The sequence below is a fragment of the Tamandua tetradactyla genome, chromosome 4, assembly GCF_023851605.1.
Source record: "Tamandua tetradactyla isolate mTamTet1 chromosome 4, mTamTet1.pri, whole genome shotgun sequence".
NCBI lineage: Eukaryota > Metazoa > Chordata > Mammalia > Pilosa > Myrmecophagidae > Tamandua > Tamandua tetradactyla.
Window position 1 is genome coordinate 56,918,386 of NC_135330.1, and position 23,884 is coordinate 56,942,269.

Sequence of the window (23,884 nt, forward strand, 5' to 3'; positions counted from 1 at the left end):
TTTCACTCTGAAAAGACAGGCTAAGCCTACTAAAAATTAGGCCTAAGAGTCACCCTCAGAGAACCTCTTTTGTTGCTCAGATGTGGCCTCTCTCTCTCTCTAAGCCATCTCAGCATGTGAACTCACTACCTTACCCCGTACATGGGACATGACTCCCAGTAATATAAATCTCCCTCGCAACGTGGGACAGAAAGCCTGGGATAAGCCAGGATCTGGCATCAAGAGATCGAGAAAGCCTTCTTAACAAAAGGGAGAAAAGAGAAATGAGACAAAATAAAGTTTCAGTGGCTGAGAGATTTCAAACAGGTCCGAGAGGTTATCCTGGAGGTTATTCCTATGCACTGTATAGATATCCCTTCTTAATTGGTGGTGTATTAGAGTGGCTAGAGGAAAGTACCTGAAACCGTGAGCCGTGTTCCAGTAGCCTAGATTCTTGAAGACAACTGTATAAAGATATAACATTTATAACGTGACTGTGTGATTATGAGAACCTTGTGTCTTATGCTTCTTATCTCTAGGGTATGGACAGATGAATAAAATAAATGGATAAAAATAAATAAATAAATAATAGTGGGGATAAAGAGTAAAATAAATTGGGTAGAAAAGAAAGATAAAGTAATATTTCATTCTGTCATCAACAGTATAGAAGGTTCCTCTGTAGAAGGTTGTTTGATAAGGTCAAATATGGATGTCCAGTTTCCATATCTTTTCTTCTCTACAGTTGTACTGGATTCTTAAGAATAAAACATACCTAGATAACTGAAACTGGCATCTACACAAATAGACTCTGCAAATTCAATGAGTAAAATACTGACAATTAAGTCAAACTCTTATTTGATGCCATGAAAACAAAAAACATCTCCAACAAATATACAGTTATTATTTAACTTTCAAAATAAATTAAAGTATATGATATTGTGTGGACAGACCTAAACCAAATGATTTGTAGTCCCAATGTTATTATTCTAGAACATGTTTTCATCTCCATGTTACTAAGCAGTAAGTAAACACTGACTGTGTACCAGGACTGTGCTAACTCTGGTGATACAAAGATGATTGAGGCAATGTTTTAGAACTCAAGGGATTTATGGCTTGCTGGAAAAAGGATGAAGAAGCAGCAGAAAATATTTAAGAATTATAAGACCAGGTAGACAGTACTATAAATGAAGGACCTAAGGGAAAACAGAAGGAAAAAACACCCAAATTTTTTCAATGACTTGAAATAGAAGAAAACTTCCTCAGCATGATAGAGGGCATTTGTAGTAAGTTCATAGCTAACAACATAGTAGTGAAAGATGGAAAGTTTTCTCCTAAATTCAGGAACAAGACAAGTATGCACTCTTTCACCATTGCTATCCAACATTGTACTGGAAGTTCCAGCCAAAGCAATTAAGCAAGAAAAAAATAAAAGTACACCCAAATTGGAAAAGAAGAACTAAAACTAGCTCTATTCTCAGATGACATGATTTAATATGTAGAATAAGATCTTTCTCCATATAGAAAATCCTAAAGAATCACTAAAAACTTTTAGAGCTAAAAAGTAATGTCAGCAAATTTGGAGGACACAAGATTAACAGGCAAAAAAGATTTGTATTACTATGCACTAATGATGAACAATCTAAAAGGAAATAAGGAAAACATTCCATTTGCAATAGCATCAAAAAGAATACAATACTTAAGAATAAATTTTTTCAAGGAGGTCAAGGCTTATACACTGAAAACTGCAAAATGTTACTGAAAGAAATTAAAGATGATTTAAATAAATAGAAAGACATCCTGTGCTCATAGTTTGAAAGACTAATATTATTATGATGTCAATGCTGTCCAAAATTATCTACAGATTCAAAGTAATACTTATCAAAATCCCAGCTGTCTTAAAATGGTTAAATGGTGAATTTTATGTTATTTGTATGTTATCACAATAAAAAAAATGATGTGCATTTCCCTCAGCCTCCACATTTTCAAGGAGGCAGGATGGAGCAATTGTTAAGAGCATGGATTCTGGAACCAGTACACATGACTTCAAATCCTGACTCACACTTATCTCACGTGTGACTTTTTGAAAGTTACTTAACCACTCTGTGCAGCAGTTCCCTCATCTGGTAAATTGAGACAATTATAGAATTTATGTTATAGGGTTGTTGAGAGGATTAAATTAGCTTTAGCTTGTAAAACGTGTAAAATAATGCCTAATTATACAAATGTTAGACAATTTTTAAAAATTTAGCCAGATGGAAATGAAATGGTTTCTTGTGGTAGTTTTCATTTGCATTTCCTACAATGACTGTTCATATCTTTTTGCCATTTTCCTGGTCAGTTGATTATCTTTTTCTTATTGATTCATTGAAATTCTCTGTATATTTTGGATTAATCATTAGTCATTTATGTATTTCATAAAATTTTTTCCCCAGCTTGTAGCTTTTATTTTTCATTCTCTTTATAATACTCACTGTTTTTTGGAGTTTTTTTCTACATGGGCAGGCACCGAGAATCGAACCCGGGTCTCTGGTATGGCAGGTGAGAACTCTGCCTTGCTGAGCCACCATGGCCCACCTTACACATTGGTTTTTAACCTCCAGAAAATATGATTTTTTTAAAAATATTCCCAAAATACTTGAAACTCAATGCCCTGATAATTAAAGCAAGTTATTCCAAATAGATTGCCAGCTTTTATAAGACAATTGCTAAATCCTTCCTGGGCTTTTTTAGTAAATTATACTAGCTTAAGTGTCACATCAAGTTCTTAAATCAGAGTAAATTTATAGTTGATCACCGATCAATTACTTCCTTCATCACACTTAACATCTAGCTATGATAAAAAGACAAAACATATTAAAAGATATATAAAATTACAAGGTAATATAATTGGCAGGTTGTAACACTGTCATATATCATCATAATTCACTCTTATACTCAGGAAAATTATTTCATAAGTCATACCAACATCCAGAGAAAAATGGTAGCTCATTTCCTGCTGTGTTGATGGGAATCCTTGAAAAATTCCTTTACAAATAGTGTCCAATGAATCAAAGAAAAGATTTTCATTGCTGGGATCTTTAGTCCATGGACGGCGAAATTTTTGTTCTCCTTCTATACTGGTTTGAAACAGCTATGTACCCCCGGAAAAGCCATGTTCTTTTAATCTTGATCCAATATTGTAAGGTTGGACATCTTGATTAGATAGTTTTCATGGAGATGTGAAACCCCCAACTGTGGGTGCGGCCTTTTGATTAGATGGACTTTTGACTCTGCCCATTCAAGGTGGATATTGATTAGTTTACTGGAATCCTTGAAAGAGCCAACACGGACACAGATGTATGGCAGTGTTTGGAGACAGACAGAAGCTCTGAGAGCTACTGAAACCAGTAGCTGAAAGCAATGAAACTTGGGAGCAAAGGGCCAGCAGATGTTACAATATGCCCATGTAACAGAGAGGCTCCGGAGGGAATTGGCCTTTCTTTGGAGTCGAGGTATCTTTTTCTGGATGCCTTAGTTTGGGCATTTTTAAGGTGTGAGAACCATAAACTTGTAACTTCATAAATCCTCTTTATAAAAGCCAATCCATTTCTGGGTATATTGCATTCCAGCAGCTTTAGCAATATATCATCCTTACCAAATGCCATTTTTTATGGTTTCAAATACATTATGCATATGGGGCCACTTCAACATCAATTTCTGTGAAAAATATGATTTCTTCATGGGTATTTCTTGAGTTTTTCAAGGATCTTTTCAAACAGGTCCTGAACAAAAAATACTAGTTGATTTTAATCATTTTTATTAATACTTTGTTATTAATAATTTTGTGATACAGATATATATTGTAGATATATAAAGTCCAAGATGTTTGCTTCAAATCGATACAACTTTGGTCCATAGTTCAATATCAGTCATCAGAGAACAACAAAAGATATTTAAAAGCACAGTTTTCCCTGGGTATCAAAAATATTTTAATATATTGAATAATCAAAATTAATTCTGAAGTTCTTATAATAATTGTTAGAAGCCAAAAGACAAGTTGATAGGAACAACTATTTAAACTTGTTTTTTGTGAATTACTTCCTAGCCATGGACAATTCTGATCTCAGCCTGTCCTACATCTTCTAGAGAGATCTGTTTGGATTTAAGAGAATATGCCCATATAGCTCTTTAAGCTCTTCAAAGTATCATCATATATAAGGAAAGATAGAGAGATTTAAAGGTGAAGCATCATGCTTAATGAGCACAGAGTTCTCTTTGGGGTAATGGAAAAATTTTGGTAATGGGTGGCAGTGGCGGCACAACATTGTAAATGTAATCAACACCACCGAAATGTACCCTTGGAAGTGGTTAAAATAGGAAAAGTTAAGTTGCATTCATGTTACCACAATAATTTTTTTTTTAAAAGAGAGGGAGAGACAATGGGGTGAGGGTAGGGGGAAATGTATAGCATCATATCACTGAAAACCATTTAGTAAAAACTATAGGTATCAAAAATTATTGGATTATACTTGGCAGTGGTTATGAACATGCAAAGCATTTGGGAGAAATATCTTGGACACATAATAACACCCCTGACTCCAACCCATTCATATTATTTTCAATATGCATTTTGCTGATGATCTATAATAACATGCCATCAAAAAACAAATACTTCCACAAAAATCAGCAGAATTTTCCAAGGTCCCATCCAAACCACTATGTACACATGCATAATCTGAGGAACAGAATTCCTTTTCTTCTGTCAATCACTGTGTTTATTTTCTTTTGTGGCCATTAAAAGCTACCAATGAGATAACCTAGAAAATGTCCCGCATAGAGAGCTCATTGGAATGGACTTTGCTACTCCTTGGCTTATTTGAAGTAGCCTATCTGGGGTAAGAAATTTCGGAGAATGGGGAGTGACTCAAGGAGCAATGCATCCTACATTCCCTCTCATATCATTTACAACTCCTCTTCTTCTGAGCCTGATCAACACACAGGGAAATAAATCCAAAACTTGTCCTATAGTGATGGGTATTAGGAGGTCTGTAATGAAAATATTCATTTCTCGCCATCACTTAGGGAGACTATGTGGTTTAATGAAGATCAGCGAATACAACACAGAAAGATCTGAAATTGTGTCTGCCTTTAAATTAACGTGAAGCCTCACCTAAATCAATACTTCAGTTTCTTCCACTGTATAATGGCTGGAGAGTGATCTAAATGATCTCTGAGATTCCCAAAAGTTTTATCATTTTCTGACTAGATAACTTTCCATTCTAGATGTGTCTCCTCTTGTAGTATCCATGGCATAGGTTTCCCTCTATTCAGAGGAAGAAATTCACAGAAGTGACAGAAGGTAGGTCTTATATCAAAATCATTATTAAAGATTAATTTCTCTCTATGAGCCAACATAAAACAAGCACCATCCCTCAATTTGACTTTTTCCATGATAAACTCAAATCAAACTCACGACAGTCTTTAAATCTTTGTCAAAAAAGCTTTCCAGCTAGCCCTGTTAACTGTATCACAAAAGGAGTCCTTTGGAGACTTAGAATAAAGTGTGCATACAAGGGACCAGATAAAGATCCCTATTGCAACATTGCCTAGGCCTCTCCTTCCTCTTCATTCTCAGGTTTTCTCCCCTAAGTGCGGCCTATCTTATCTAGCAACGATCTATCTAACAACCCTCCCTGAGAAGCCCCAACCTCCACCTGCTTTACTTCTCTTTTTAGTACTTATCACCATCTAACGTACCACATATTTTAGTTGACCTATCTGTCTCCTCTCTATGAAAGCAGGGATTTTTGTCTATTTTATTCACTGCTATATTTGCAAACATCTGTTGCATGCACAGATGAACATGTATTATTATGCTGTAGCAATGATCATAATTTAAAAGTAGCATATATTAAGCAAATATTCAGAATAAAGGCACAGCCCCTCTGCTAAGTATGTTTTCCTGTTCTAAATTATAAGAAAAGCACACTTACCCCTACCAAAATATAACTAAATAAACGAGCACTACATATTGGCAATCATGATACAGACTGAACGTCTCTCACACAAATCAGGGGAGACAGCTTCAACATGATAAGGGAATCAGATGAACAAATTATTTTAGAGTTGTTTCAGGCTGAGTTTGGAACCCACAGACGGCAAAATAAAATGTGTGATAGAAGGCATCTCTGCTGTAGTAGCACCTGTATGAAAGCAGCCACAGCCTGTGCTTCTCAAGTATGAATTACAATGAATAGCTTCATAATAAAATAATACTAAGGCTCAAACCCACATGCCAGAGTAGAAGGTCCAGAATCCCCATCCTGGGACTTCGCCTAAATTATTCAAAAATTCCCGGGGTTTAGGCATTCTGGCAGAGAGGGCCGGACAAGGGACAGTCAATGAGATGACCATTCCTGCACAGGAAGGGCCGCCCTGGTGTCCTGTCTTCCTGTGCAGCTCTCTCAGTCCTCAGTTCCCTCGGTCCCATGACAACCTACCAGAGACTCCAGCCAGCTCGAGAGCACTATGGTAAGATAGGCTATGGAATGCAACCTTCACAAACCAAAGTCACTGTCCTACTTCTTCTCCAAAGGATCAGAACTATCTTTTCAACCACTGGCACGCAGTTTGGGGGATGTTTTTCTTCCCTTGCTTAGATAATGTTGATCACTTCTAGGAAGCTCAGACTTGGAAACACAAAGAAACCATTTACAAACCCAGTTGGCCTACTATGGTGTCAAATCTCCCAAATCCCTCAATCCCTTGGACTCTTATCCCTCACCCCACATACCTCACTCAGGACAAATATCCTTTATTCCTATATTCCAAAGCCTACGTGCTTTTGGTTCCTTTGCAGTAGTACTAAATTCATTCTTTTTTTAATTATTAGTGAGGAAAATAATATATATACAAAAACAATACATTTCAAAGTACATTGTCCTTCTAGTTGCCCCAAGACACTGGAGACTAAAAGAAATATCAGTATAATGACTCAGCAGTCACACTCACTTGTTAAATCTTAACTTCTCTGTTATAGCTCTACCTTCTCCTTTCATCTTTGTCCCAGTCTTTAAGGGTATTTGGGCAATGCCCATTCTAACTTTTTCATGTTGGAAAAGGTTGTCAATAATATAGGATGGGGGATACAAGTAGCTATGTTCTGGAGAGGCTGGCCCACCTGGGTTTCAGGACTTATCTGGCCTAGGAACCCATCTGGAGGTTGTAGGTTTCTGGAAAGTAATCATAGTGCCTGGAACCTTTGTAGAATCTCAGATGTTCTTTAGGATTGGCAGGAATGGTTTTGACTGGGGTTTGGCAAACCATGATAAATAGCAATATCTAGCTGAAGCTTGTGTAAGAGCAGCCTCCAGAGTAGCCTCTTGACTCTAGCAAATTGGTTCTCGAGAGACCTAATTTTCCTGCTTACTTTCTGGAAGTAATGCTTTCTTGTGTTATTATCATTTTACCACCCCTGTCCCCACCCCTGCTTCCTATTGCATCCTTTTTGTCAGCAGAATTCAGTTCCTTGCAGTTATAGGACTGAATATCTTATTTCCTTGCTGGCTGTCAGCTGAGAGACACTCTCAGCCACTAGTGGCTTCACAAATGCTTTGTCACATGAACCCCTCTATCTTCAAGCCAGCAAAGGTGCATTGAGTCTTTCGTGTGTTTCCTATTTTGTTGACTGGCAACCAAATACAGTTGCCCAAGCCCAAAATGTGGCCATCTTTCTTGACTGCTCCCTCTCTCTCACCCCCCAAATTGCTCCATTCTGTCTTAGCTTTTCTGATCTGCTATCACAAATACATCTCCAGTACTTACAATCACCAAGTACTACATTTAAAAAAATAATACATGAACTTGTCACCAATTGTCACGGTTTCCCTGGAAAGTAGATGACGAAAAGTCAGGGGTGCAAAATACGTATTGAGGAGAACTACTTAAGAAGAAGAAAGGGGAGAGAGCCAGATAGGCAAGGGGAGGGATCAGGCTGAGGTGCAGACTTGACAATTTCTCTGCCAGCTTAGTGGGGAGCATAGAGCAAAACTAGTGAATTAAAAGGGTCCATGTTGGACCAAAATGACTGGACCTGTTATGCCTTGCTGAGTCACTGGCTGGAAGCCACCCAGAGGAGAATGTGACCTCAGCTGGGAAACGGAGGCAGACTTTGAAAAAGCCGGACTCCGGAGGCTGCTAGCTGGGAAACAAGTCCTTTTTGAAGGGCAATCTGAGTGGACCATCTCTGTACCTGCCACATCGATTGAGGTGTTCAAAAGCGTGTGCCCTGGGCTTTGAAAACAATATCGAAAGGTGAGTTCCAAAAATAGATTGAGCATAGCAACGTCACTGGATTAAGTCTGTTTTTCCCAGGGAATTTTTGTGAAATGGGTACTCATTTTAATACATCGCATTGTTTTTCAAAAATGTAGCTCTGTAACTTTAGACTCATTACTCCTATATGTATAAAATACTGATGTTTTTATTTTATTAACAAAAATTAATTGTAATTGATGAATAGGCCATTTCTGCCCAACATTTATGCTTTTTAACATCTTGTTAAGAATGGAAAAGGTTAAATTGTCACAGTAAGCTAACATAATCAAATCTGAATACACACCCAGACCCAATTGTGCAAAACATTTATCATTTAGTAGTAATCGTTTGATAAACTGAGTAGCATGAGCAAACTACATAAATACAATAAAAAGAAAATACTTGCATTTTTGCTCTCAGCTTTCATATATATATTTGGCCTGCTAACTGTAAATTAAAAAATAAGTTTAACAGAATGTAAAAACAATTTGGCTAGATTTTCAGAAACCATAGGTAATAGAAATAACCACAAGTATTTCAGGAAAATGTTCCAAGTGAGACAAATTATTTCATGGGCCATAGACTAGGAAATTCCATTTTAAACATCTTGTATGGAAACACTGAGCCCATATTACATAAGTAGTTTTACTGAACTTAGTCATTTATGGAGCAAAATTGTTCAAATATTCCCAGAATTTTATTCCCAACAATTAAATATTTTGCACTCCCCTTCTTAAATCATCCTCTTAATTTGTTCAGTCATTTTTTAAAATTTCCTTACACTTTGTGCACATACTCAAACTTGCTTCCTCTAAAAGGATAGATTTCATGTCACCCCTCACAGGGAATGGGCTCTGTGGGATATCTTTAGAATCAGGAAGACACAAGTTACAGGGTACGGAAATGGGCAAGACTGATTGAATCCATGTACTGGAGTATGAGGACATGCAGACCTCTGTGTCGGTCTTGGGATACCAGGATGCACACACTAGAACCTGACCTCTAGTAGTTTACAATTTAGTGAAGGACAAAAAGATAGAAACTTAACTAAAGAAGCATATTAAAGTGAGGAATGAATGTGATTTAAACACAAAGAAGAAGAGGAGATTTTAACAGAATGGGTCTTTAAATAAAAGGCCTTAATACACAAAAGAGAGAAAACAGCTGTGTCTTGAAGGTATAGTTGAAAATGGATCTTATCATCATCATCATCATCATCGTCATCAAAAAATGATTGCTATGTTGCTATCAGTCACTGCTTATCCTGTGAGAGTCCCTGGGCTGTTCACACCTTTAGAAGTCATATCCTTTATCTCATTCAGATCCCTAAATGCTCACTCTAGATTAACGCACCTCAAATAGTTCTCCACTTAATGATTAACTTCTTCCTAGATCAGTGATTTATGTATCAGGAGAATGTTGTTCATTTAATCCCTTATTGAGACCCTACTAAGTGTCAGGTTCTCATGAGAAAAAAATCATATCAACTCTCAATGCAACTCTACAGAGCAAAGTGCAGGCTGCTAGTAACTGTGTGTCTCTGTGAGTATTTGAAGTCTGGTTCCCAGAATACCCTGTAACTTCCTTGGAGCGATATAATACAGTGGCTAACTTACAGGGCTGTAAGACCATTCTGCCTGGGTTCAAATGCTGACCCTGCCACTTACTTGCTGTGTGACCTTGTACAAGTTACTCAACCTTTATGCACCATTTTCATCATCTCAGAAATGATACTAGTACCTACCCTTTAGAGTTGTTGTAAGGATTAAACAAAATAAGGTCTGTAAAGGCCTTAATATAGTGCCAGCCACTTAACGATGCTGAATAAATGTTAGATATTTTTAGGGACAGGGGATATTTCTCCTTTGCTCACCAATACATTCTTTGTGCCTGGCACCTGCAGGTCCTAAATGAAATAGACCTTTAGTTCATTTCGGTCACATAACAGGACATTGAAAATGTACTGAAAGCACAGTTGAATTCCCTTATTTCATTCAACAAAAACTTGAAAGCTTACTTTGCGCCAGGCATTGTTCCAGGCACTGCAGATACAGTAATCACTAAATACAATTAAAAAAAAAAATCCCTGTCCTTCTGAAGCTTACAACATAACAGAGGAAAGGCAGACAATAAGCATAAAACATATCGAAATGTTACACTGTGTTGGGAGGTGACAAATGCAAAAGGACAAAACAGAACAGAATAAGGGGAATTGAGATACAGGAGACTGGGAGGTAAATTTAAATACAGTAGTGCTTGGAAAAGGGTCATTTGAGTAAAGACTTAAAGGAGGTGAAAGAACAAGCCATAAAAGTACCTCAGTAAGGCAGAGGCAATGAAAAAGCTCTGAGACGGGAGCAAGCTCAGCCAAAGGACAGCAAAGGGGCCAGTGGGATTGACACAGAGTAAACAAGAGGTAGAAGGGCAGGGGATGAGGTCAGAGCGTTAAAGGCAGCATGGAGGAGGGGTTAGGGAACATGTAGGGCCCTACAGACTATTTCACTTTTAATTAAAATGAATTTTGGATACATTTTGAAGGTAGAGTCTTTGAGATTTCCTGACAGATTGACATGAATCATTAGAGAAAGAAGAAGTCAAGATGTGTCCAAGACTTTTTAGCTTGAGCATCTGAAAGGACATATTTGTCAACTCAAGCAGAGAAGATTGAGTGGGGCAGAATTAGGGGTTAATGAGATCTGGAGTTCAGCTTTAGATGCATTAAATTGGGCCTACTAGACATCCGCCTAGAGAAGCTTTATAGGCATTATGGATCTCAGGGGAGAGGTGTGGGATTTATGAACATAGTGGGATGGATAATTTTTTTTAAGTCATGGCATTTTATGATATGAGTAAAATGCTATCAGAGCTCAGAATAGCTAGTTCTGCCAAGAAGAACAACTGTGAATTGTATCTCAGGGAATGGGCAGTTTTCTTGGATGAAGACGGGAGAAAAGGCATTCCCAAAAAGGGAAGAGCCAGGAATCCAGAAAGGACAAGAGAACATGGAGAAGCTTCAGCAGCTGGCAGGGTGGGGAAGGAGCAAGACAAAGACTGAAAGTAAAATTGTAACTAAATTATAAAGGGCTGTATTAAGCCAAGGAAGGTAAAGGAGTCGGGAGAAACAAACTTTTATATACATATCTGATATGTTCCTGGTGCTCCACTGTTTGTATGGCATTTAATTTTGGTTGTTTTATGATCATTTAAAATAGTGTTAGGGATTGAGATTTCTAATGAAATCAAGGATCCAGGAGGGCTATAAATTGGATCCACTACTAATTTGTTGAATATTTACCCATAATTTGAGCACGAAGAACAAACATATTCTTTCCCACCCTTTTGTAGTAGAAAGGGGGGTTGTTAGGGCAAGAGTTCACTCAAGATTGTCTTCCCCAGAGAAGAAAATCATATGAAGTTGGGAAAAGATGTCTTTTAAATTCTTCTACCTCTAACTTATTCAGCAGATATTTATTTTATTGAGGGTCTCTGTGTTGCACTGAAGGTGCTGAAGATACAGATATAAAGAAGAAAGCAAAAGAAAACTCCGCCCTCATGGGGTGTGTTTATATTCTCTGACTCTGTGATTCTGCAGAATGACCCATCCAAAATCCAAAGCTAAAAATAATCTGATCACTCCCAAGTAGGTAGTCCTTGAATTAGAAATACGTGAACTGTTAAAAAAAAAAAAAAACACTTTTCGGTGTTTTGATTGATCATCTTTTAAAAACATTCAATGGAGACTGTAAACCAGGTAATCAGCCTGATTGTTCTATAGAGCAACCACATGCGGAAAAAACAGGGTGGAATGTAATTCTCATAGTACTTCCCTCTCGGGGAATCTCTCTAGGAGAAACTGCCAGAACGTGAGTTTTCTAGTTAATTTAAAAAAAAAAAATGCTGTAACTACTCGAATCTATAATGACTACTTCCATCATCTGGTGGCCAAAGGTGTGGAAATAACCTGGCAGCACAGCTGGTATTTGTGCTAACATTAGCACACTCAGAGAAAATTTAAATAGGCTGTTACGGACCCTCTTAGCAAACGCTTTCGCCCTCCCACCATTTTTTAGAGGGCATATATGCAGGGTAACAGAAAAGACAAAGCTCTTTTTTCATCTAAAGGACCATGTTTAAAATTACTTATAGACTCTTGGCCCCAGATCATTGTATAACCTATTTGCCCAGATTACGGAGAGATTGTGTGACTGCAGAGGAAATCCAGTGGACCACACAGCCGGCCTTTCTGGATCTCAGAGCCCTTGGCACTTGGTGTTCCCTCTTCCCGAAACCCAGTGTCCCCAGATGTTTGCATAGCTGGCCACTTCTCACCAAAGCTCGGCAAGCTCGACTTCTCCTCACAGTGGCCTTCCCTGAGCACCCTTCTAAACCCTGCCCCAGCCTCCCCACCCTCCGTGGTCACTCTGTGACCCTTGTGAAGTAACTGGATGGGTCATTCTGAAACCACCTTATTGTTTATTCTCTCCATCCCACTTGAGTATAGGTTCCATGAGGGAATGCACCTAGTCCGTCTGGTTCGTCATTGCAAGGCCCAGACAGTGCCTGAAAGGAGGTAGGTGCCGAATTAAATAACTTATTGAATGACAAATCCATGACCTGAATCACCTGTCTGGTGGTCTAGAGTGCCTCGACTCAGCAGATAATCTCTCAATTGCTCCAATTCAATGGGTTAAATACCTCATAAGCAAGTGAAAAGCAAGTATTGTGGCAATTATCCAGAGATTTCAGATGCAAAAGCCCACTTTGACCTCAAATATCCATTTCAAGAGAAAGTTAATCTTTCCAGTGCCTTCACTTCTTGCCTTCATTTTGTATGTGTAAATCTGCAATAAACAGTTTCTTTTCTATTGACTGTGGGTAAGAGCTTTATCTCCTCTCTCAACAATTGAGGAGTTTCAAATTAGTGAGTTATGAATATGGTGTGTAAGGTGTTTTTTTCTTCTCTTAGAAAAGAATTGGAAAAAGAAATGAGAAGCCTTGGGTTCTATGCCCAACTTGGTGCTTACCACCTATGGGATCCTGTCCTCTCTGAGCCTCAGTTTCCTTTTTTTTTTTTTAATGGCAAGTTTTGACTAAGTCATCATTAAGGTTTCTTCCACCTGCAAAAGTTACGAAAATTTTCCATAGGATGATTAATGAGCAATACTTTATCTTTCAATTTATTATTGGAGGGGGAAGCATAGCTCTCCCTCTCTCCCTCTCTCTCTCTCTCTGTTTCTTAAATCCATTTCCTCTTCTGTTGAATTTTCTTCACATTTCTGAAGTATTGAAAGTTTTTAAAAGAAAAAAATTAAAGACTTTCCTGAGAAGACTTTATAATCACTACTTGCACACAAAACTGCTTCAATTGAATTAGAGGGCTAAATGTACAATAACAATAGTTAATACTTATTCACTTAGTATTTTTCACATAATAAGTCACTCCATCCTCACTCAACTTTATGAAGTACATAATGACATAATTATTTCTGTTTTACAGATAACGAAACAGAGGCTCAGAAGGATAAACAGTTTGCTTAAAGTCACTTCACATAGCCTGTATATGCATCTAAGCCATGCACATGGCTCCAGAGCTGACCTGTCTAATCACCACACTATATGGCTGCTAAATACAGGATTTTCCAAACCTGGAATGGGGAAAGGTAATCAAAGCATAAAAAAAAAAAAGTGTTTTTTAAAGTGGAAAATAGTACAAAATAAAACGCTGAAGGATTTCATCTACTTAAAAATTAAAACTACTCTAGGTCAGAAAACAGCTCACATGTAATTAAAAATCTGGGGGAAAACTTGCAACATTTATGATACACAAGTTAATACCCTTTGCTTTTACAAAAAGAGCACTTTAAGTTGATAAGAAAAAGACCAATATCAGAAAAGAAAAATGATCAAAGGATATGAATGTATAGTTCAAAAAGAATAAACACAAATTGCAAACAAAATGTAAAAGTATCTACAAACTCTTGGCCTTCAAAGAGATGCAATCATAACAGAATATATTTTTTTGCCTATAAAATTTATGTTTATTTTTACATGAATATTTTTATTAAAATAGCTCATAGAAATATAAATTGTATAATTTTTCTTGGAATTTTTTCAATGAACACCTGGAGCATTAAAAAGAACTGTTGACTACTGTGGGAAAATAATGAAAATTGTGAAAATGCTGATAACTGTTGAAACTGAGTGACAAGTATACAGAGATACATTGTATTAGACTTGACTGTTTTACGTACTTCAATTTTTTTCATGTTACAAATATTTTAAAGAAAAAATTTAAATATTCAATTCTTTTTTCACAATTCAAAAACGTTTACAGACAAGGATATTTATCTCAGCCTTATTGATATCAGCAAAAAAAATCAACAACATACATTTCTTATCATAGAAAATTATTTTTTTAAATAGCAGTATGTTGGTATTATGGAATCTCATATTTACATATTTGACATGAGAAAATATTCATCATAAAACAGCAAGTAGAAACAAAGGAAGCTACAACATTTTATGCCTTCCACAAGTTTATTAATGCCATAAAGAAAACTGGAAGGAAAAAATATAGTCAAATTTCACCCAGGTGTTCTTTGGAAGGTGGGATCTGCTTTTTTAAATGTTTATACTTTAAAAATATTTCCTGGGTGGGCCACGGTGGCTCAGCAGGCAGAGTTCTCCCCTGCCATGCCGGAGACCCGGGTTCATTTCCTGGTGCCTGCCCATGCAAAAAATACATATATATTTTTCTACAACATTCAAGCAGTAATGTTACAAAGAGGGAAAGTGAGATCTAAATTTTAAAAGCAGAAAAAGAGCACAAGAAAAAGACTCGGAAGTGTAAAAATAAACTAATCTTATCTGATTCCATTTAGATGAGTTTCCCTAAAAGGGCTACTGTCCTTAAGAGAGCTAGCCGTACAACAATCATGATGTTTTGAGATCTCTCACTCACCTTGAAACCCATCTCCTGAGAAGACTCTTCTATTTATTAAGTCCTAGGACATAAGGAGTGTTGGCATTTGACCAAAGAAAGGCATTAACACACTCCCAAGTTCAAATGACTTCTGGGGTCACCATCTGAAAACAACGTGTCAAGCCCAGGTGGGAGAGTAGAGTTGGGGGTTACAGGTGATGGAATTTAGCCTCAAAAACTTTCCCAGATTTGAGACCCAGACAAAGAGTTCTGGCTGGCAGAGTGTGTGAGCACTGCTGACTTTTCCAGTAGAATACACTGTGGAATCCTTACTGGAGGATTTGTATTTTATAAACAACAAAAATAATTTTGACAGTCAGCAATAGAAATAACGATTCCTCCTTGTATTTCATGAGTACCAATTCACACTCTTTTTTTTTAACTGCACTTTCAAAATGAAAAATTTGCGTGACCCAACTGAGCAAGTGTATGTTATGCTTTCTTTCATAATCAGCACTTGAATCCTCAGGTTCGAAGGTGGAATAAAAAGGCAGCAGTTGTCTGTTAAATCCTCTACCTTTCCAGATGGAAGAAATTTGAGAAAATTCAACAGATTGTCAAAATGTTTATAAGAAATACGAGATGAGAGACTCGTGTGTTACAGAACAGATAGACAAAATAAACGCATTTAGTCCTTTGCCACTTCTTAGGTCTCATTACAAACCCTTAAACTACTTAAACTGTGTGCCTGTATTTCCTCAACTGGAGAAGAGTTGAGGTAAATAAAAAGCAAAAACATACACACACACACACACACACACACACACACACAAATAATAATAATAATAATGAAAATCTCCTCCTGAGTGACGTAGAACTTTCCACCTCCCTTTGGCCTTTGCACACCCAGCTGCTCAGTGCCCAGGGCTCCTGTGTCATCTTTCCAAGTGTAATACTGTAACTGTCCAGGTGGCCGGGACCATCAGCATATAATTTGCTTTGTATATTATAACATCAACATATGTGGCCAGTTGACAAAAACAACCTGATTTACGGATTAATCACAACTGATGTGATTATATCTTTAGGCATATTTGAAAGGTGACAGTCCAGTTGGCAAATAATAGAAATATAATTTTTGGGAAACAAGTAAACTTATTTCTAAGCGAGTGGGTTTTCAAGAAGCCAAAATAAGATGTAAAATTACCAAAGAATAATCAAATACTTGGCGTCCTCTTTCTCCCAATCAGCTGTGGATTTCTTAAATTTCACCTAATTATCTCCACTTCACATTTTTTAAAAGAAAGAAAGCTGCATAGATCTAGTACTCTCATAGGTTCTTAAAAATCCAAATGAACCTTTCGCTGTTATCCTGCTATAGAAAAACATAAAGTAAAGGCAAAATTCCAAATGTTTCTGCATTCAGATTCAAAGAATTGTTGGATAAGATTAATAAGTAAGTAACCTCGGTTTCCTTCAGTTTATTAAGGAAAAAAAAAAGTGTTTGGCATTTAAAGCTCTTCATAATCAGATTCAAAAGTTGCTCCCTCCAATCTCCTCCATGTCTAATCACTGCTTCTCCAACATGTCCCTTCCAGCCCCTTGATCTTTCTTTACACTACTTCTTAGCTGGAATGCTCTCATCTTCACCCTTCCATCCTTTAAGACACAGTTTTGTCTTACCTTACTTAGGAAACTGCTACTGATTCCTCCAACTCACACAGATTTCCCCCCTTTGAACTCTTACTTCATGTTGTTCATCTTTGGCTCTGATTTATGTATTGGTTTTTACTGCTTGTTAAATTTTCCTATAGGTAGGTCTTGTCTCCCCAACTGAACTGCAAATACCTCAACCACAAGGACTGTTTTCCTATTTAAAAGGAGAATAGTTTCATGCATCGAGATGGAATGCACTAAACTCTTTGCATTTTTTACTAAATGGCACCAATCCAAGTCCAAGGTGTTTCCACCAGAAGAAAAGTTGGTAAGATCAGAAGACCATAAAGATGGTCTTTATGCCTCGGCTGACCTGGAGCAGAATCACAAATCTGGACCAGCTCAATTCACTATGGCAGGTCCTGACTTATCTCCAAGCAAAGCTTCCCAAGCAAGATCTGATCACACTGGTTTCACCTTCCCTAAGTGATCCAATGACCTATAGATAACCAAGCCAGCCTCCTCCCAACTCCTCACCCCAGGGATCAGCATGTTCCTCTGGATGGATTATTGGAATTGTACGTGACAGATTACTAGTCCTAGGGACCATTTCCTCTGAAACCAGCCTGCCCTGGCATGCTTTACTGAAAACCAACTCTTGGTCCTTCTGGAAATTAAACTACTTGGAAACTATTTTTGTACAAACAAATACATTTTTCTGTCTGATCGCTCATGGAGTTCTATAGGTGTGGAAACGATTATAACACAAAAGGACTAAATTGAGAAAGGTGTGTTTGTGTAATGAGGGTAACCTGGCTTGGTTGACATAAGGCTGTTTTCTGACTAAAAGCTGTTTTACTGCTGCTGTAAGAAATCCACCTTCCCTCTTTTTCAAGCCCATCCCTTAGAAGAAAAGAAAATATGGTAGGTGATCATTAGCTAAGTTTATTTTATTTACTAAGATAAGATTTATAGCTTTCAAGTAAGACTAAACTTATGCACTACTCTTAATTACCTTGTAAGACCAAATATGGTCACCAAGTTTCTTTGTAAATGTTGGACTCTCCCAAGACAGTGAAAATTCCTGGCCACCACTTGCCCCAGTGACCTCAAAGAAATAGTCAAATCACAGCTCATTACTGAATAGAATAGTCACATAATAAAAGTTAATGTGCGCAAAATCTCAAAACAATGAGAAAAGGAAGATTATTTTTAAATAATGTTGGGACAAATAGATAACACTGTAGACAGGAGAAAGGGGGCAAGATAATGATTTATCTTAACGCATAAGTCAAACATCAAAATAGAACAGTATAATAAAGACTTTAAGTCATTAAAAATTAGCAGAAAACCAAAGTGATCTTTGGAAGAATGATAATGACACGTTTCTCAGATTTGACACAATAAAAGAAAATATGAAAGAAAAGATAGTGAGATCAACCAAAATAAAATATTGACACTTCCACACAATAAAAAAAAAAAAAAAACTCGGATTGGAGGAAAATGATATAAGCATCAAACAAGGAGCTTAATAGATCTCTCAACTATTGGTATAAGAATCACAAAGAAGACTCCAAAAAGACCAAAGATAGGAACAGCTGAGTCACACAAGAGAAAGTGAAAATTATAAAATAATTTTCGTACAAAAAATATTCAGCCTATCAGTTTGTTGCAGTTTGAAACTGTATGTACCCCCCAAAAAACACGTTCATAAATTTAATCTTTTCCTGTGGATGTTCCATGGTAAGTTTCATTGATGAGGTGATTTCAGTGAAGGTGCGACCCACCTCAGTTGGCATGGGTCTTAATCCCATTACTGGAGTCCTTTATAAATGAATGAATTCAGACATGAGGAAAAAAGCCACGAGAAACAAAAAGCTAGAACAGAACCTGGAGAAGATGGAAGAGACCAGAGGCTGCCACGTGCCTTACCACGTAATAGAAGACCCAAGAATTGCGGACAGCCAGCCCCAGAATGCCAGTCTTCCGGGAGAAAGCATCACCTTGATGATGCCTGCATTGGGACATTTTCTGGGCCTCAAAACTGTGAGCAAATAAATTCCCATTGTCTAAGCTGAACCATTTTATGGTATTTTCTTAAGCAGCCTAGGAAACGAAAACAGTAAATAAATGCTAATAATGGCAGTAATGACTAAAATTAAAATTTATTGAACAGTTATTACGGGCTAGGCACTAGGCTAAATACTGTTTTTTAATTGAGGTATCTTCACACATGTACAGTCCATCCAAAGTATATAATCAGTGGCTCACAATATCGTCGTGTAGTTGTGTATTCATCACCATGATCATTTTTAGAATAATTGCATCACTCCAGAAAAAAATTAACAGGAAAAAAGAAAAACCCATACATCCAATACCCCTTACTCTTCCCTCTGATTGACCACTAGTGTTTCAATCTACCCAGTTATTGTTTACATCTTATCCCCCTATTATTTTTTTTTTCTGTAAACACAACCTCTAGTAATAGCTACATCAATGCTAATTGAAGTACAAGTTGCTAGGTGACACTGCCATCCACTTTCCCAAGTACAAAATATTTGCAAAAAACTGGCATAACTTTCTTCCATGGCTCTTGTAGGGGAATTTTGTTTGTTGATTTGCTGCAAGATAAGACATGCTATGCCTAATATTGCATAATAGGTAATTGGCCTCCAGAATCCACCTAAGCTAAAAATGGCAGCAACAGTGTAAGCACCAATATTTTCAAATAATATCCAAAATTACTCTTGATGAATCTCTGGAAGAGCAACAATAATTCAATCAAGGCCTTCATATGTTGGATTTCCTAATACCGAAAGAACAATTCTTCTCATCAGATTTGAGCTCAATTTTGGAGACTTAACTTGGGCATGAAGAAAAGAAAGAAAATTTTTTAAAAAGGACCAATATATAAGATCCCTTATTCAGATTTTGTTATCTTGATTCTTGTGTCCCTTCTGGTAACTTGATTCACCTTCATCATCATTCCTTTAACATAATATTAAGTGTGAAAACTGACTGCAGTAAATTATCTGCCTACTTCAGTTTGGGTCTCACTCGAGTGTCTAGGCAGCCCTGTCCAAACTGAACTTTCTACAATGACGGAAATGTTCTATGTCTACATTGTCCAATACAGTAGCAACTAGCTACATGGGCCTTTTTTTTTTAATACTTCAAATGTAGCTAGTACAACTGAGAAACCAAATCTAATTTTAAATTTAAATAGCTAGCGTCTACTCTATTGGAAAGCACTGGCTTAAAGAATACTTACTTGCTAGACTGATTGCTCTTATCTTTTCATATTTAAGCTTTGCGTCTCCAGAACCAGGAAAGTCATCTTCAATATCCAAGAAATACCCTTAAAACACCGTCAGCTCTCATTTCAAAGACATAGAAACTGCTTGAACTGCTTCAGGATTAAATTTGTGATATGCCACATAGAAGATGACCTCATTTTCACCAAAATTCAGATGATTTGTTCATTCCAACAGAAGCCTATTAATTTATAAGGTAACATCAAATTTAAAACTTAAAATGGTGGCCAATGGCAATACATGGAATTAACTTTACTGTTGAATGTGTTTTGCAAATTCATGCATCTCTATTTCACTATCAAAAGTTATCCTCTGAGCTTCACAAGGCCTGCATACTTAAATGAAGACAGAAGTTCGCATGATATTGGGGTAGAGTTGGCTACTCTTGGAGAAGCCCCCAATATCACCACTACCGCTTGCTAACAGGGTTCTATCTAGCCCCAGTGATAGCAAATACCTTCACAACGGCCCAGTATGGCAGAAACTGCCAGGTGCCTACAAATACCTTTTCTCTCCTTCCGTTGTAAACTTATATATATCCAAAAGAGTTGAAAGCAAGGATTTGGACAACATTCCTCAAACAGGCAAAGGGTGGAAGCAGCCCAAGTGTCCATCAACTGATGGATAAGTGAAATGTGATTTATATGTACAACAGAATATTATCAGCCATAAAAAGAACGACTTGCTAAGACATGCTAAAACATGGAAAAATGAACCTTGAAGACTCAAATAGAATGAAATAAATTAAATACAAAAGAACAAATATTGTATGATTTCACTTATATAAAATAATTCGAACATGCAAATTCATAGAATCAGGAATTAGAATACAGGCTACCAGGGGCAGAAATAGAGGTGAGGAATGGGGGAGTTACTGTTCAATTGTCACAAAGTTTCTGTTTCGGGTGGTGGAAAAGTTTTGGTGCTGGATGGTAGGACAACATTGTGAATGCAATTACCACCACTTGATTGTGTATGGGGAAAGTGGTTACAATGAGGTATTTATGTTATACGTATGTTACCACAATAAACAAAGAGTTTGCACGTCTCAGGAGTTTCTTTAAGATGATCTTCAACACAGAATACACCATTATCAGAAGAACAAGGCTTATTGATGCACTGGTCTTGGAAAGCTGTGCTAATAAAACTTGCTTCTGACTTCCTGAGGTTTCTCTGGAATGCAGAAAATGGAAACCTCAGAAATGGAGTTTAAAGCAAAGTTATTTTCTGCTTTACAGGAAGCAATTCTCTGGGATCTTGTTCAATGCAACCTTAGGACTGCTTCCTGGGAACAGCCTTTGATTTGTAAATATTCCATGGTGACCTCAGGCAAGCCCCAGGTGGGTCAATTGCTGGAAGCCTGCTTCTCAGGTTAAGTGCTGCCCCCACAGACTCCACTGAGCTTCCTCCTACCTTCTTGGTCCTTCTCTACAAGTGACCCTGGAGCTAGAGGACAGTCATGGACCTGTGGGAGAAAAGAAACAGCTAAGTACGATTGGAACAGCAATATGTAATTGTGCATTTATTTGTTTCCAGTCTCCTATTCTGAGCTCTAAGCTCCATCAGGAAAGGGGATGATTTTGGTTTCTTGACTGAAGTATCCCCATGCTTAACACACGGTGTGCTCATAGAAGAAACTCAAACACTTTTTGAATTAATGAATGAGTGAGAATATGAGTGTTTTAACCTCTTTTTTTTTATGATGCTATAATATTCTTTTTACAGTATTCAAATGGGAAGCTGTGATTGAGTTATGTATTTTTTTCCTAGGTAAAATAAACATTATGAGGGAAAAGATAACATTTTTATCGCATAAGTGTGTATTAAGTGGCTGTTATTTGCCAGGAACTAAGTTGGGCGTAATGGAGGACACAGAGGTATACAAGATGCTTGCCTTCAAGGAGCTAATATTATAATACAGAAAAGAAAGGGACATGTACGTGCAGAACTATGACTGGGCAGGAGGTGACCAGTGAGGAGAGAGGATTTACTTCTAGCTAAAGAGTCTCAGTGTCTTCCACGGCATTCCATTTCCTCTCGTTTCTGATTAGCTGCCTGTTAACTTGGTTGAATCTCATACTGAACTGAAAAATCCTAGAAAATCAAGGTTTGTGTCTTATCTACCAAAATAGCCGAAGCACAGGGTATGCTGACTTAGAGTAAGCATTCAATAAATATTTGTTAAATAAATTAATTAACTGTAAGGTAACAAAAACCTCTCATCATGAGTCCTTGCCCCCCCTTTCATGAATGGCCCCAGAACCTCCCCAACCCCAAATGATGATTTCCATGCCATATTCTTGGTCTCCCCTCGTGGCTCTCTGTGATGTAAAAGAAGTAAAAACCCACAAATCACAATTTCATCAAGAACTGGCTGCTGGAATCTTTAAGATCCAATATTAACAAGAGCAATAACTCCCAATAGCAATAGCTCTGGCAAGAATTACTGTTCTAGGTATTTTAAATACATTCTTTTTAATCCATTTTAAATTCTGCATGGTGAGTAATATTATATTTTATAGCTGAGAAAACTGAGGTTCAAATGGGTTATAGAATTTGCCTAAGATCAGACAGCTAGTGAGTGACTGAGTTAGGATTTAAACTTACATCTGTGTCATTCAACAGCCCATGTCTTCTCCAAAGCTTGACTTCATAGAGTAAAAATAATGCAAACACTAATATTGACTAGCATCCACGTGGCTACTAGGGTCAGTTTGTAAAAGGTCCCTCCCATAAGGTTAGCATTAATGTCAACCATGCTTATGATTGTTAATGTCAATTGGCAACTATTACATATAACAATGATTATATAATAATGATGATTAATGTCAATCAGCAACTATTACATAAAACCAGTGTCCTGATTTCCACCCTGGGCCTGGGGCTTCCACACTCAGCCTGCCCTCCCCCTGCCTCCCCTCTTCTCTCTTGGTCACAGCATTGTGAATGTAACACGCACCACTGAATTGTACACTTGACAGTGGATTAAATGGTGTATTTATGTGTTAAATACTCGTATACATGTAATCACATAAAAAACGAAAGTTTAGAGATGGAAGTCCCACTCCAAAACAGGTAGTATAACGTATATACTAGTAAAAGCAGAACTTTTAGAGCCAGACATGCCTGTGAGTGACTGGTTCTTACTAGCTGAGTAACAGCTTACCTTCTGGTACACTCAATGTTCTCATTTGCAAATGATTCAAACACATGCATCATGTAGATTACTGTAAGGATGAAATTATTAAGTGAGAAATGATATTAAATACTTATCCTCCCTCATGCCTGGTTCTTAGCAGTTGCTCACTGATATAGCTAATAGAGATTTCTGAAGCCTCGTATGTAATGGTCAGGATAGGCTAAGTTATACTTCAGTCACAGCAAGGTCATAATCTCTGTCTATTTCTCACTCACTCACAGTCTACTGAGGGTCTCAGTGACGCTCCAGGCACAGCTGTCCTTGAGGTAGCAACTCAGCCATCCAGGCTGAGGTAGGCACTGACCATCTTGTACCTTCTGGAAGGCATGGCCTCGCTGGTTACTACAGAAGGGATAAAGGGCTCTGAGGGTCTTGCACTGACTAATGTTAGTTTTACCCCAGAAGTATCACAATTGTCACTTCTCACATTTAATTAGCCAAAGAAATTTTCATGGTTGTGTTCAACCTCAGAGGGAAGGGCAGTACAATCTTCTTATGTGCCAGGAAAAAAAACAGAAG

General features: G+C 37.4%; 1 long non-coding RNA gene across 1 annotated transcript in view; it reads right to left on the reverse strand.

The window, feature by feature from the left end:
- Nucleotides 1-23,489, reverse strand: part of LOC143678975 (uncharacterized) — a 96,794-nt gene extending 73,305 nt beyond the window's left edge. Inside the window, exons 1-2 of the long non-coding RNA XR_013173509.1 lie at nt 23,333-23,489; nt 21,580-21,631 (exon numbers count right to left, since the gene is read on the reverse strand). This is a non-coding gene — a long non-coding RNA (uncharacterized LOC143678975). The remainder of the gene's footprint in view (nt 1-21,579; nt 21,632-23,332) is intronic.
- Between the last annotated feature and the right edge of the window lie 395 nt (nt 23,490-23,884).